Below are 14,185 nucleotides of genomic sequence, written 5' to 3' on the forward strand. Positions count from 1 at the left end.
AAATGCAAGGAGGAATCAACAACCAAGCTTACAAATTCCAAGACCAGACCAATAGGACCTTAGATGACATTCGAAGTCAACTAACTAAGTTGTCTCAATCACTAAGCATTCAAGAGAAGGGAAAAATCCCAGCTCAACGAATGCCCAATCCAAGAGGTCAGGTACATATGAGTGAATCCTCACCTAGTGAACCTTCAAACCATGAACAAGTCCAAGGCATCACTACCCTTAGAAGTGGAAAGATTGTTGACAAAGGTATAGGTTTTAGGATTCCTAAAGGTATTGTGGAAGAGAAATCTAGGGAAAGTGAAGAGGGAATCAAAACACAAGTGAGAAATGAGAGTTTGAGTGATAAAGAAGGGGAGCTAAATGAGAAAGAGATGAGTGAGAAAGGAGATGATTCAAGAAAAATTGAAGTCAAAGTGAGTGATTTAGAATTTGTTCCTAGAGCACCATTTCCACAAAGGTTAGGAAAACCTAAACAAGATCTTATGAACTCAGAAATCTATGAATTGTTCAAACAAGTGAAAGTCAATATTCCACTCCTTGATGCAATTAAACAAGTTCCATCTTATGCAAAGTTTATTAAGGATTTATGCACAGTTAAAAGGAGATTGAATGTGAAAGAAAGAGCCTTTCTAACTGAACATGCTAGTGCCATCATCCAGTTTAAGACCCCTCCCAAATACAAAGATCCTGGTTGTCCTACCATTTCATGCATTATTGGAAGTCATAAGATAGATCAAGCTTTATTGGATTTAGGAGCAAGTGTGAATTTAATACCTTACACTGTTTACGAACAATTAGGTTTAGGAGAAATCAAGCCTACTCAAACCACCCTTTAATTAGCTGATAGGTCAATCAAGATTCCCAGGGGTATCATTGAGGATGTGTTGGTCCAAGTAGATAAATTCTACTTTCCTGTTGATTTTGTAGTGTTAGACACCGCACCAATTCAAGGTTCTAATGCTCCCATCCCAGTCATCTTAGGGAGACCTTTCCTAGCTACATCCAATGCCTTAATTAATTGTAGGAATGGGGTGATGAAATTGTCTTTTGGGAATATGACTGTGGAGATGAACATATTGAATGTCTCCAAACAAATTGGGGAACATGAGGACATTAGAGAGGTGGATTTGATCCAAACAGTTTGTCAAGAACACTTTGAGAGAGTGTGGATCAAGGATTCATTGGAGAGAACTTTAATTCATGATGAAAGATTTTGTTCTTTGGAATGTGTTGATGAGGAAGTAAGAGAACTCGAGACTTATCTAGATCCAATGCCTATGATGTCAATAGGTCAATGGACCCCATCATTTGAGCCTTTGATTTCACCCAATGTGAAAGTTGCGGCATCTCTTGTCCAGCCTTATAAACCAGAAAGAAAGCCTTTACCGAGTGATCTTAAGTATGCATTTCTAGGGGAAGATGAATCATATCCTATTGTGATCTCATCAAAACTTAGCATAGAGCAAGAACAAAAACTTTTGAGAGTGGTGAGAAAACACAAGAAAGTAATTGGGTGGAAAATTACTCACTTGAAAGGAATTAGCCCTCTTTTATGTACACATAGAATCTATCTTGAAGAAGAGGCTAAATCTGTGAGGCAAATACAAAGACGATTGAACCCAAACATGAAGGAAGTAGTGAGAGGTGAAGTGCTTAAGCTACTTGATACAAGTATCATTTACCCTATTGCAAACTCAAAATGGGTTAGTCCAACCCAAGTTGTCCCTAAAAAATCTGGAGTCACGGCGGTGAAGAATGAAAATAATGAACTAGTACCAACTAGAATCCAAATTGGATGGCGTATGTGCATTGATTATCGTAAATTGAACATGGTGACTAGGAAGGACCATTTTCCGCTTCCATTTTTAGACCAAGTGCTTGAAAAGAGTAGCTGGAAGAGCTTTCTATTGTTTTCTTGATGGATATTCAGGTTACAACCAAATTGAGATTTCTTTAGAAGACTAAGAAAAAACCACTTTCACTTGTCCTTTTGATACCTATGCTTATAGAAGAATGCCTTTTGGTTTGTGTAATGCACTAGCCACTTTTCAAAGGTGTATGATGAGTATCTTTAGTGACATGATGGAAAAAATTTTGGAAGTTTTCATGGATGATTTTTCCGTTTATGGGGATTCTTATGAGTTGTGTTTAATGCATTTAGAAAAAGTTCTTGAAAGGTGTGAAGAGAGCAATCTTGTACTCAATTGGGAGAAGTGTCATTTTATGGTGACACACGGCATTATTTTAGGTCACATTGTCTCTTTAAAAGGGATAGAGGTAGATAAGTCAAAAGTGGATGTCATTCAAAAATTAACTACCCCTAAGACTGTGAAAAATGTGAGATCCTTTTTAGGACATGCTGGGTTTTATCGAAGATTCATTCATTCTTTTAGTACCATTGCCAAACCATTGTGTAACTTGTTATCACAAGATGTCCAATTTGATTGGACATTAAAATGTCAGGAAGCTTTTGAAAAGCTTAAAGGGTTGTTGACCACTACACCAATCATGCAAGCTCCTGATTGGTCCTTACCATTTGAATTGATGTGTGATGCTAGTGATTTTGCAGTTGGGGCTGTTTTAGGACAAAGAAAAGACAAGAAACCTCATGTCATTTATTATGCTAGCAAGACTTTGAATGATGCTCAATTGAATTACACTACAACTGAAAAGGAACTCTTAGCTATAGTCTTTGCATTAGACAAGTTTAGGTCTAATTTGGTTGGATCTCTTGTTATTGTTTTTACTGATCATGCAGCCTTGAAATATTTGCTCACAAAACAAGATGCCAAACCACGTTTGATTCGATGGATCCTCCTACTCCAAGAGCTTAACCTTGAAATTTGAGATAAAAAGGGAGTAGAGAATGTAGTGGCTGATCATTTGTCTCGTCTTTCAAGCTATGAGACCATAATTGATGAATCTCCAATAAATAAACTCTTTGCTGATGAAAATTTATTTTGTGCAGGTACTGTCTCCTACATTGGTTCTCCATGGTATGCTGACATAGCAAATTACCTAGCCACAAGTCAGATTTCTTCTCATTGGTCTAAACTTGACAAACAAAAATTCTTGCGCAATGTGGGCACCTTTTTTTGGGATGACCCCTACCTATTTAAATATTTTCCTGACCAAATTATTAGGCGGTGCATCCCTGATCATGAAATTCCAAGTGTCATTAATTTTTGTCATGCATTAGCCTGTGGTGGGCATTTCTCTTCCAAGAAAACCATTTTCAAAATCTTGCAGTGTGGTTTTTATTGGGCTGCCATGTTCAAAGATGTCTATGCCTTCTGTGTTGCATGTGACCGATGCCAACGACTAGGTAGCCTCACTAGGTGTAACATGATGCCCCTTAACCCCATCCTTGTTTTGGAAATATTTGATTGTTGGGGGCTTGATTTCATGGGACCTTTTCCAAGTTCATTTGGTTACCAATTCATCCTTGTTGTTGTTGATTATGTGTCTAAATAGGTGGAGGCCATTGCATCTCGAACCAATGACCATCGAGTTGTGGTCAAATTCTTGAAAGAAAATATTTTCTCTCATTTTGGCATGCCCCGCGCTATGATTAGTGATGGGGGAAACATTTTTGTAACAAGCCTGTTGGGATTTTGACCAGAAAATATGGTGTAATTCACAAGGTCAGTACCCCCTATCACCCACAAACTAGTGGCCAAGCTCAGTTGGCAAATAGGGAGATCAAGAACATTTTAGAGAAAACAGTCAATCCAAACCGTAAAGATTGGTCCCTACAACTAGTTAATGCTTGGTGGGCATATTGCACTGCTTATAAGACCTCTTTAGGAATGTCTCCTTATAGGCTAGTATATGGAAAGCCTTGTCATCTCCCTGTTGAGATTGAGCATCGTGCATATTGGGCCATTCGGCAATTCAATGACAATAAAAACGAGGTTGGCAAAAATAGAAAGCTTCAATTGGATGAATTAGAGGAGCTGAGAAATGATGCATTTGAAAATGCAAAAATTTCAAAACATAAGATGAAAACTTTGCATGATAAACATATTCTTAGAAAATCCTTTCATGTTGGTCAAAAGGTTCTCTTGTATAATTCACGATTGCATCTCTTTCCTGGGAAGTTGAGGACAAAATGGATTGGTCCATTTATGATTAAATCCATCTCTTAACATGGTGCATTTGAGGTAGAAAATCCCAAGAATGGAAATATTTTCAAAGTAAATGGTCATTGATTGAAACCTTATCTTGAAAATGTTGTGGCTGAAGTTGAGACATTGGATCTTGAAGATCCAATACCATTGTACTATCAGAAGTAATGAGTTTTTATTTTTATTTTTATTTTTTTCTTTTTTCTTCCATCTCTTATATTTTCTTGTTCATGCATTCGGGACAATGCATTATTTTAAGTTGGGGGGTATGAGGTTCTTTATTTTCAAAAAAAAAAAAACATCAATGTTTTCTTTTAGTTGTGATATGCAGGTTAAAAAAAAATCAATCAAGTAAGAAGTCAGCTCATGCCCAATTCAATCAGACATTCATCCTTGAAAACAGAAGGGGAGTAACAATTTTCTAATCTTTATACTTTCCTTCTCTTTCTCTTTTACATTGAGGATAATGTAAAACTTAATTTTAGATATTTCATTATGTTGAATGCTTGAGATGACCATGCTTGTTAAAAAAAAAAAAAAATTGCATTCGTAAGTGAATGAGACTTATTTAGGTTCATCATTACATTTTTTGGTTCATTATTGTGTTGAACATTGCATGCTTTAATTTGGGATAGATAATATCTTATAAAGCAAGATATAGCATACTTTTTTTTAAGATTACTGAAGTACATCTTTCCTTGTAAAAGTTGTGTGAGTTGTGTGAATATGCATGAAAGATGAGTATGATGCTTTACTTGTGATTATCCCTTTTGATCTAGTCCTAAACAAGGTTTAAGTAAATAGAGTAATAATTATTACATAAATAAATAAATAAATGCATACAAAGTTCTATCTACTCCAATGTTTTGAGTTGCTCAGTAACTAGGGGTATTCATCACAAATGTTTATCTTTACGTCAAACGGCAGCTTGAAATATGAGTATGCAAAGCACTTTAAGTTTGTGACTTTGTGAGTAACTGGGTGCATTCATCACAAATGGGAAGTGACTACTTAAAGACAAAGAATAAATCATATCTTCAAAAAAAAGAAAAAAAAGAAAAAGAAAAAAGAATATATATATATATTTCTCTAGTTTGCTACCTTGTTTGTGTTGGTGAGAAGGGAAGATTACAAGTTGAGTTTTCGTATGAATCAATTATGTTGGTTGCATCATAAATATGACTGAATTTGAAAATTTTGTATGGATGTTTGATTTAGAGAATGTGAGTATGCTTATTTTTCTTTATTTGCTATTGTGTACACTAAGTTAAAGATACCAATGTTTGCATGATAGGTCCTTCAAGTGTGATGAACCAAGCCTAATTATGGTTGTTATTATTATTTCTTTTATTTCAAAGGTTTTATGTTTTGTTTGCTTGAGGACTAGCAAAATCGAAGTTGGGGGGTGTGATTGTGCATCAAAAGTGTCATTAAGTCTCTTATTTTACATATGTATTTATTGTTTTTATTTGGTCGTTTTTATAATAATTGATGTGTTGTTTAGTAATGAAGTTTGTTTTAATGTTTCTATCATTTTTTGGAGCTTAAATGAATTGATTCAGAAAATTCAACGTCGAAATTCAGTACAAAGAATTGAAGAGACATTTAGTTGAAGATTGAAGCAAATCTTGGTTCAAATAAGTGTTCCAAATTTGTCCCAAAAATCAATTTTATTCCAATTCTAGAAAAGAATATCATATGATCTATTTCAAGCCCAAACTTGCTTTATGTTGTGTGCAAACTTCAACCATTCAACACTCAAGGTTTCATTGTCAATCTTAGCCCAAATAATAAGTGCATTTGTATACTTATTTGATGCTCAAATTCAGCCCTAAATGAACCCCAAATCAATCTTCAAATCAGCCCAAACACAATCCATGATCTTACATGTCCACACAACAAATAACAATTGATTTATTTTGGGTAATCCATTGATCCAAGAAGGCAAGCACATGGATGGAAAGCTGGAGGGGATATTTTTACATTATTTTGGGTCAAAAAGAAGAAGAAGACAACTCATAAATGAGGAAGAAAAACGTGCACCAAAGTGGTTGCAAAGCTGTCCTGATTTGATTTTTTAGAACTCCTTTCGGTGTTTTGCCCATAACTTTTGACTCAGGTGTCTAAATGAGTTGTTCTTTAATGATCTGGAGAGGTGACATAATTGCTTATAAATATGTCTCTAATAGACATCTCGAACCATAGCTTCTAAGAGGGTCAAATTGCTGTCCAAAGTTAGAGTCAGATTTGTGTCCGAATTTTTTCTGAAATTATGTTGTGTTCTTCTTTATAGATTTCAGTTCTTTAGTTTGTAAAACTTATTATTTCAGTTTGATTCAAGTTATTTAATGTTTATTGAAGTATTCTTATATATAATTATGGTTGGCTAAACTCTTTCTTGGATCCAAATCAAGGATAATGGTGATTGAGGTGAGTTCTTTAGGATATGAATGAATCTTAATGTTTATCTTTTCATTTTCTTCATGAATGATTTATTATTGCAAAGAAATTTTAGAAATCATTTAGGTAATGTTATAATCTTGAATTTTTATGCACAAACTTTAGTTTTGGTATAGAGATTGCTTGATTCAATGTCTTACTTAATATGAAAGTACTTGTTCATTCTTAAGCAATAATCAATCTACATCTTTTTAAACTTCAGTCTAATATCTTTCGATCTAATATCACCATTGTTGATATTAGGTTGAGTTATCTTATATATGTTGAAGAAATCACCAATACATCACCATTAAAATTGATTTGGACCAAGACTTACTTTTTCTTGTCATTTAAAATCTATTTACACTTTTTAACTTTGAAAACAAATCCATTAATTATTTTCAACCAAATTATTGTTAATTTAATTTCTCTTGAGTTTTTTTTTGTTACCTAGCTTAATTTCCAGATCTAGCTCTCTATGGATATGACCTTGATCTTATCGAGTTAATTGCTACATCGCACACTCATGCACTTACGAGTTAAAACAAGCCGATCATAAAAAGCGATCAAGCAGCAGTGTTGGTGCATTTGTATTTCCCTCCCTCTGTTTCCAAAGCTTCTCTGTCTTCCCTCAGTTCTCCTCTTGTTGAAAAATTCCCCCCTGTTCTCTTTTTTTTCTTTCCCCTTTCTCGTTTAAAAACTACCCCTTTCTTTTCCCTCCGGTTCTTTTTTTTTTTTTGCTGGTGTTTGAGGGCAGTATTATAGGCAAGGGGAGCGAGGAAGGCGTCACTACGAGTGGGGAGCAGGGGGGCATGGGGCTTTAAGTTTTGGGAGTAGCATGTAGTCATTGTTTCATGTTTTAAGAAGGCATGGGGCTCTAGCAGCATACGGGAAGAGGAACAGTGTCAAAACGACACTGCTTTGTTTTTTTTTTAATTTTTTATTTATTTATGGAGTACCTAAAAATGGGTTACAACAGGAAGCTACAAGATTAAATTATTTTGATTGCATTACTCTCCTCTCTCTTTGTGGATGTGTTGCATCTCGTGGTAGATTGCTTTACCCTACATTGTGTTTGGCGCACTCTTGAGAAAGCGTTTGTGATTAGTACTTAAAAGTGCATTTTTATCAAGGTTTTATATCATCATTTTGCACTTGAAGTATGAATAACTCCTTCACTAAAGCATGTTTTGTAATATATCTTTAATTTATGGTAAATATTCATCTTAAATACAGGCCTATCACATAAATAAAAGGATTGATTTATGAGTTTAAGTAATGCAATTGAAAGGACAAAGAGATGACCAAACTTAGAAAAGAGATGCTGATGCAGTCCAAACAAAAATATTGTTCAGTAATTTGGTCATATCTAAAGTTGTAGATCTCGGATTTAGATCTACTTTATATGGATGGAAAGGTAAGACATAGGCCTATAATTTTCATGGGAGTCTAAGTTTAAAAAGGTTGTTTTCAAGTCTAACTTGTAGCAACACTGAAGAAGTCCAAATCTATCCTGCAGCCTGGGCACTATTCAGTGTTCATCCCATATCTTGAGTTCTAAAAGTTCAAGTGACCTCAATTTTTTTTCCTGGAAAGTTAAGACAATTTCTAGGACTTTCATGTAGTGGTCTGGTTCAAATTCTAATGTTATCAATAACATTCTTGATAGACAAAAAGATAAGAATTGTCACCAAGTCAAGAGTTAGCCACCCACTAAATAATGAGTCATCAAATCAATAGTTTCTAATTTTGGCCTATAAAAAGAGGTATTTTCCATACATTTAGGGATCTTGGTTTCCAGATCGAGATCATGCTCTTGCTTTCTCTCTTTGTATTTTTGTAATGCTTAACTTTTGATTTCATTAATATCTTATTTATACCTTTCATTTCCTTTCCTTTATTTAGTTAACATTTATTTTATTAATGTTCTTATCTTATTCATTTATGTTTCTCTCTTTTATTATGTTTAGCTAAGTTTATTATATCAACGTGAAAAGGTTACATTAATGGTGTAAGAATAAGTATAGTATAAACTTAACATAGACTTTAATGTTTGATACTAACATGTTTTGTATTTGTTATCTTGTTCACTCTTTAATACTTTTCTTGTTAAATGACTAATCTAAATTTATGTTATATAACATTTGGTACAAAAAATGTGTGACACTTTCATAGCACAAACCATATGGTATAACCAACACCTTCACTATAAAAGGCACTTGATTTATTGTTAACATAAGTTATAATCATGAATGCTTGATAATATTTACAAGTATTAACATTATTCAAATAAGATAACTAATGTATTCATGTTAACAATTTATAATCCAATTGGAACCTCCTTTGTGTGTGGTTCCAATTGAATAATAAGAGTTTATACTATACTTATTTGAAATACCATTAGTGGATCATCTAACATTGACATTGTTTTTATCATTGTTTGACCCTCATATTGATCTTCTATCTTAAAGTTCTCATCAACTTCTTCTTTTTTTTTTTTTTATTATTGATAACAAATTATTATTAGTAGTAGTAGTAGTATTGATAACCTTTTCATCCATATATTATTAGTGTCCAAATTCTGATGCTATCAATAACATTCTTAGTATAGATAACATAAAAGCCTGGACACTGTTATTATTATTATTAGTAGTAGTAGTAGTAGTATTAGTATTATTACTATTATTCTTGTTGTTTATAATTTATACAATTAACCTCCCTGTGGTTCAACCCTGGTCATGTCGGGTTATTTATTACTTCGACACTCCTGCACTTGGGAGAAGACATCAATCTTTTGGTTATGTCAAGTTTTTGGCACCGTTGTCGGAGAGGTAAATTCTTGTATAAATTATAGTATTTATTTTATTTTCACTTTTCACTTTTCTTGTATCTAACTTTGTTTCGTTTGTTTTGTTTATTCTTCTTTTGTTTTCTTCTTCCTTTTATTCTATTCCTATACATGCATGAAAGTGTGGTCATATACATTAAGTGGTAGACTTTGTAAGGTATTCTCATCATTTTCAACAAATATAGTCGAAGAAGTTAACCACTCACTTCATAATGAGAATAATGAGAATAATCATGTTAGAACACTTAGAAACCACATGAATCCCATAAGAACAAGTGCATCATCATGCATAGTTTCCCCCAAGATGCATCTCATTTTAATTTTAAGTCAGACATTATTCAACTTTTACCTTCTTTCATGGCTTTCATTTAGAAATTCCATACTTGTGTTTAAGAGAATTTGAGGAGGTCTGTAACACCTATAATAACTTAAATTGTAGCATGAACACCATTAGATTAAAACTTTTTTCTTTTTTATTAAAAGATAAAGCTAAAACATGGCTATAAAATTTGAGACTAGGATCCATTTGTGCTTGGAATGAAATGCAATAATAGTTTTTTAAAAAGTTATTCCCTTCTCATAGAATAAACTTTTTCAAAAGAGAAATCATCACTTTCACTCAAAAATCAGGAGAAACATTTTACCAATGTTGGGGTAGATACCAAAACTTGCTTAATACTTGCCCACATCATGGTTTTGAAACATAGAGATTGGTTTCATATTTTTATGAAGGGTTACCTCCTAGGGATAGCAAATGGTTAAATTGATGTGCAATAGAACTTTTAAAGATAAAGATCTGTACACTGTTGATTACTACTTAAAAGTGTAATTTTATCAAGGTTTTATATCATTATTTTGCACTTGAAGTATCAATAACTCCTTAACTAAAGCATGCTTTATAATAACATATTTAATAATATAGGATACCTTTAATTTATGGTAAATGTTCATCTTAAATACAGGCCTATCACATAAATGAAAGGATTGATTTATGAGTTTAATTAATGCAATTGAAAGGACAAAGAGATAGCCAAACTTAGAAAATAGATGTTGGTGTAGTTCAAACTAGAATACTGTTCAGTAATTTGGTCATATCTAGAGCTGTAGATCTCGGATTTAGGTCTACTTTATATGGATGAAAAGGTAAGACATAGGCCTACAATTTTCATGGGAGTCTAAGTTTAAAAAGGTTGTTTTCAAGTCCAAATTGTAGCAACAACAAAAAAGTCCAAATCTATCCTATAGCCCATGCACTGTTCAATGTTTGGCCCATATCTAGAGTTCTAGAATTCCAAATGACCTCCAATTTGTTTCATGGAAAGTTAAGACAATTTCCTACAACTTTCATGTTTTTAAGTGGTTCTAATTTTGATGTTATCAATGATGTTTTAGGTAGACAAGAGAAGATAAAGATTCTCAATAAGTCAAGAATTGGCCACCCAGTCATCAATTAGTCATCAAATCAATAGTTCCCAATTTTGGCCTATAAAAGGAAGCATTTGCCATGCATTTAGGCATCTTGATTTCTAGATCAAAATCGTGCTCTTGCTCTCTCTCTTTGTATTTTTTGTATTGCTTATGTTTTGCTTTCATTAATATCAAGTTTATGCCTTTCATTTCCTTTCCTTTACTTAGTTAACTTTTATCTTATTTATGTTCTTATTTTGTTTATTTATTTTTCTTTCTTTTATTATGTTTAACTAAGTTTATTATGACAAGGTGAAAAGGTGACATTAATGGTATAAGAATAAGTATAACGTAAGCTCAATATGGACTTTAATGTTTGATACTATCATGTTTTGTATTTGTTATCTTGTTCACTCTTTAATACTTTGCTTGTTAAATGACTAATCTAGATTTATATTATATAACACTTGGTATAACAAATGTTTGGCACTTTCATAACCCATACTGTATGGTATAATTGACATATGAGCTATGAAAGGAACTTGATTTGTTGTTAACATAAGTTATAATTATGATTGCCTAACGATATTTTTAAGTATTAGCATTAATCGAATAAGATGACTAATGTAATCATATTAATAATTTATAATCTGATTGAAACCATCCATCTCAAAGTTCTCATCTTCTTATTCTCCTTCTTTTTCTTCATTATTATTATTATTATTATTATTACTACTGCTACAGCTATGATTATTATTGTTGTTACTATTATTGTTGTTGTTATTGTTGTTACTATTATTGTTGTTACTATTATTGTTGTTGTTATTGTTGTTACTATTATTGTTGTTACTGTTATTGTTGTTACTATTATTGTTACTATTATTGTTGTTATTATTATTGTTATCTATAATTTATACAATTAACCTCTTTGTGGTTCAACCTGATCTTGTTGGGTTATTTATTACTTTGACAATCTTGCACTTGGGAGAAGACATCAATCTTTTGGTCGTGTCAACTGTGAAGAGAAAACTAAATGTGAAAAAGAAAGCCTTTTTAGCCGAACAAGTAAGTATCATTCTTCAAAATAATAATGTTTTGAAATATAAAGACCTTGGTTGCCCTACAATTTCTTGCTTTAATGGAGAATATAAAATTGAAAAAGCCTTACTTGATCATAGAGCTAGTGTGAATTTACTTTCATATTCAATTTTTCAATGTCTCAATATAGGTAAGTTAAATCCAACTTCTGTAACTCTCTTACTTGTTGAGAGATCTGTAAAAGTGTCTAGAGAAATAATTCAAGATGTGTTAGTACAAGTCAATAAATTCATTTATCTTGTGAATTTTATTGTCTTGGACACACAACCTATTAAAGCATGTAATTCATTTCTTGTTATTTTAGGACATCCATTTCTTGCAACTTCTAATGCATTGATTAATTATAGGAATGGACTTATGAAGCTATCATTTGGAAACATGATATTGGAGATGAATATTTTCAACATTTGCAAGCAACCTGGAGATGATAATGATTTACAAGAAGTAGATCAGATTAAAGAATTAGTTTATGATCAACTTTAATTTACTTTAAGTAAAATTGAGTTTATGAAGAATTGCAAATGATTTATTTGCAAGAAGAAATCACAGATAAAAAAGGCACCGAAAATGTTGATACAAATCATTTGTCAAAATTGACAATAGATTTGACATCTGACATCCCACCATTTGATGATTACTTTCCTAACAAATCCTTACTTTCTCTTAATTCAATACCTTAGTTTGCTAAAAAAATATTAATTTCCTTGCTTCAGGATCTTTGCCAACACACTAGAGTACCAAAGATAAAAGAAAGTTTTTGAGCGACGTGTAAAACTTTTATTGGGATGACCCGTACTTCTTGAAATATTATTCTAATCAAATATTTCTAAGATGTATTCCCAATAATGAGAAAAGTAGTGTCATTAAATTTTATCATTCTAAGGCATATAGGGGTCATTTCTCATCAAGAAAAACAACTACAAAAATCTTACAAAGTGGATTTTACTAGCTCACCATGTTCAAGGACTCATATGCATTCTACAAGGCTTGTGAAAATTGTCAAAAGTTAGGATTTATTTCAAAACATAAGGAATATTTAGATAATCTTTTATTGACATTTGAGACATATCCTGGTGGAGATGTGCATTCTGCATTTCATGACTTATGACCCCATTTTTATAATGAACATGCTCAACAATTTAACTATAAAAGACCTCGTTTGCTGATTTAAAAAAAAAATGGATGGAAAACCTATCCCCGACCCATAAAGGGTGTTTAAGTCGTTCTTGGATGTAAAACCAAAAAAAGATGTGAGCCATAATCACACCTACCTATACATACACATGCTTTTTCAAAATAAATAAATAAAAATAAAATAAGTAAATAAAGAGAGAAAGAGTATGAGATTCTAGTTAATCTACATATAAGGGGTATGATTGCATTTTCAAGTTCTCATTTATAAAATCCTCTTTTGCTTCCTTTCTTTTCTACTCAACCCATACATTTAACAGATATAGAAATGTGTAGAAATGGCAGGTTCCTCAAGTCATCACATAAGAAACATTTGTGTTTTTGATGGATTCAGTTTTAAACAGAAAATAAATTTTTTAGAATCATCAAATCATCTTGGTCAAGTACTAACTAAGAGAAAGATTCATTTAGTGTATAGGGAAGGTAGCCTTGGATTAATTGGGAGAGTGTCAATAACTGTATTTTTAGGAGGTATTTAAACAGAAAATAAATTTTTTAGAATCATCAAATCATCTTGGTCAAGTACTAACTAAGAGAAAGATTCATTTAGTGTATAGGGAAGGTAGCCTTGGATTAATTGGGAGAGTGTCAATAACTGTATTTTTAGGAGGTAGTCAAGTTATGAGGGTTGTCCTTAAAGCACAAGGGAACATCAATGGAAAAGCAATTGGAGAGGAACTACAAGTCTCCACAATGTTTGATTGAATGAATGCAATGTTTAAACATAATGATGCCTTCATTGCCTTACTAGGTGGTTTGGGCAATTGAAAGAGATCTTTCATATTATCTCTTGGGCCCAACTCCATATTTACCATAAACTCATAGGTTTGTTAAATGTTAATGGTTTGTATGAAAAATTGTTGTTTTTTCTTGATCATGTTGTGGAATAGGAATTTCTAACATCTTTGGCATGACAAATCATAATCTCTACTACTACTGCTGAACAATTGATTGACCAATTATAATCTTTCACTCCTATAATTGATCCCTCCATGAGTTGTGGTCAATTAAGGAAAGTTGTAAAAAGGTTAGATTAGATTTGAAACTTTATTTGTGAATCCTTGTG

The sequence above is a fragment of the Populus euphratica genome, unplaced genomic scaffold, assembly GCF_000495115.2.
Source record: "Populus euphratica unplaced genomic scaffold, PopEup_1.0 scaffold744.1, whole genome shotgun sequence".
Lineage (NCBI taxonomy): Eukaryota > Viridiplantae > Streptophyta > Magnoliopsida > Malpighiales > Salicaceae > Populus > Populus euphratica.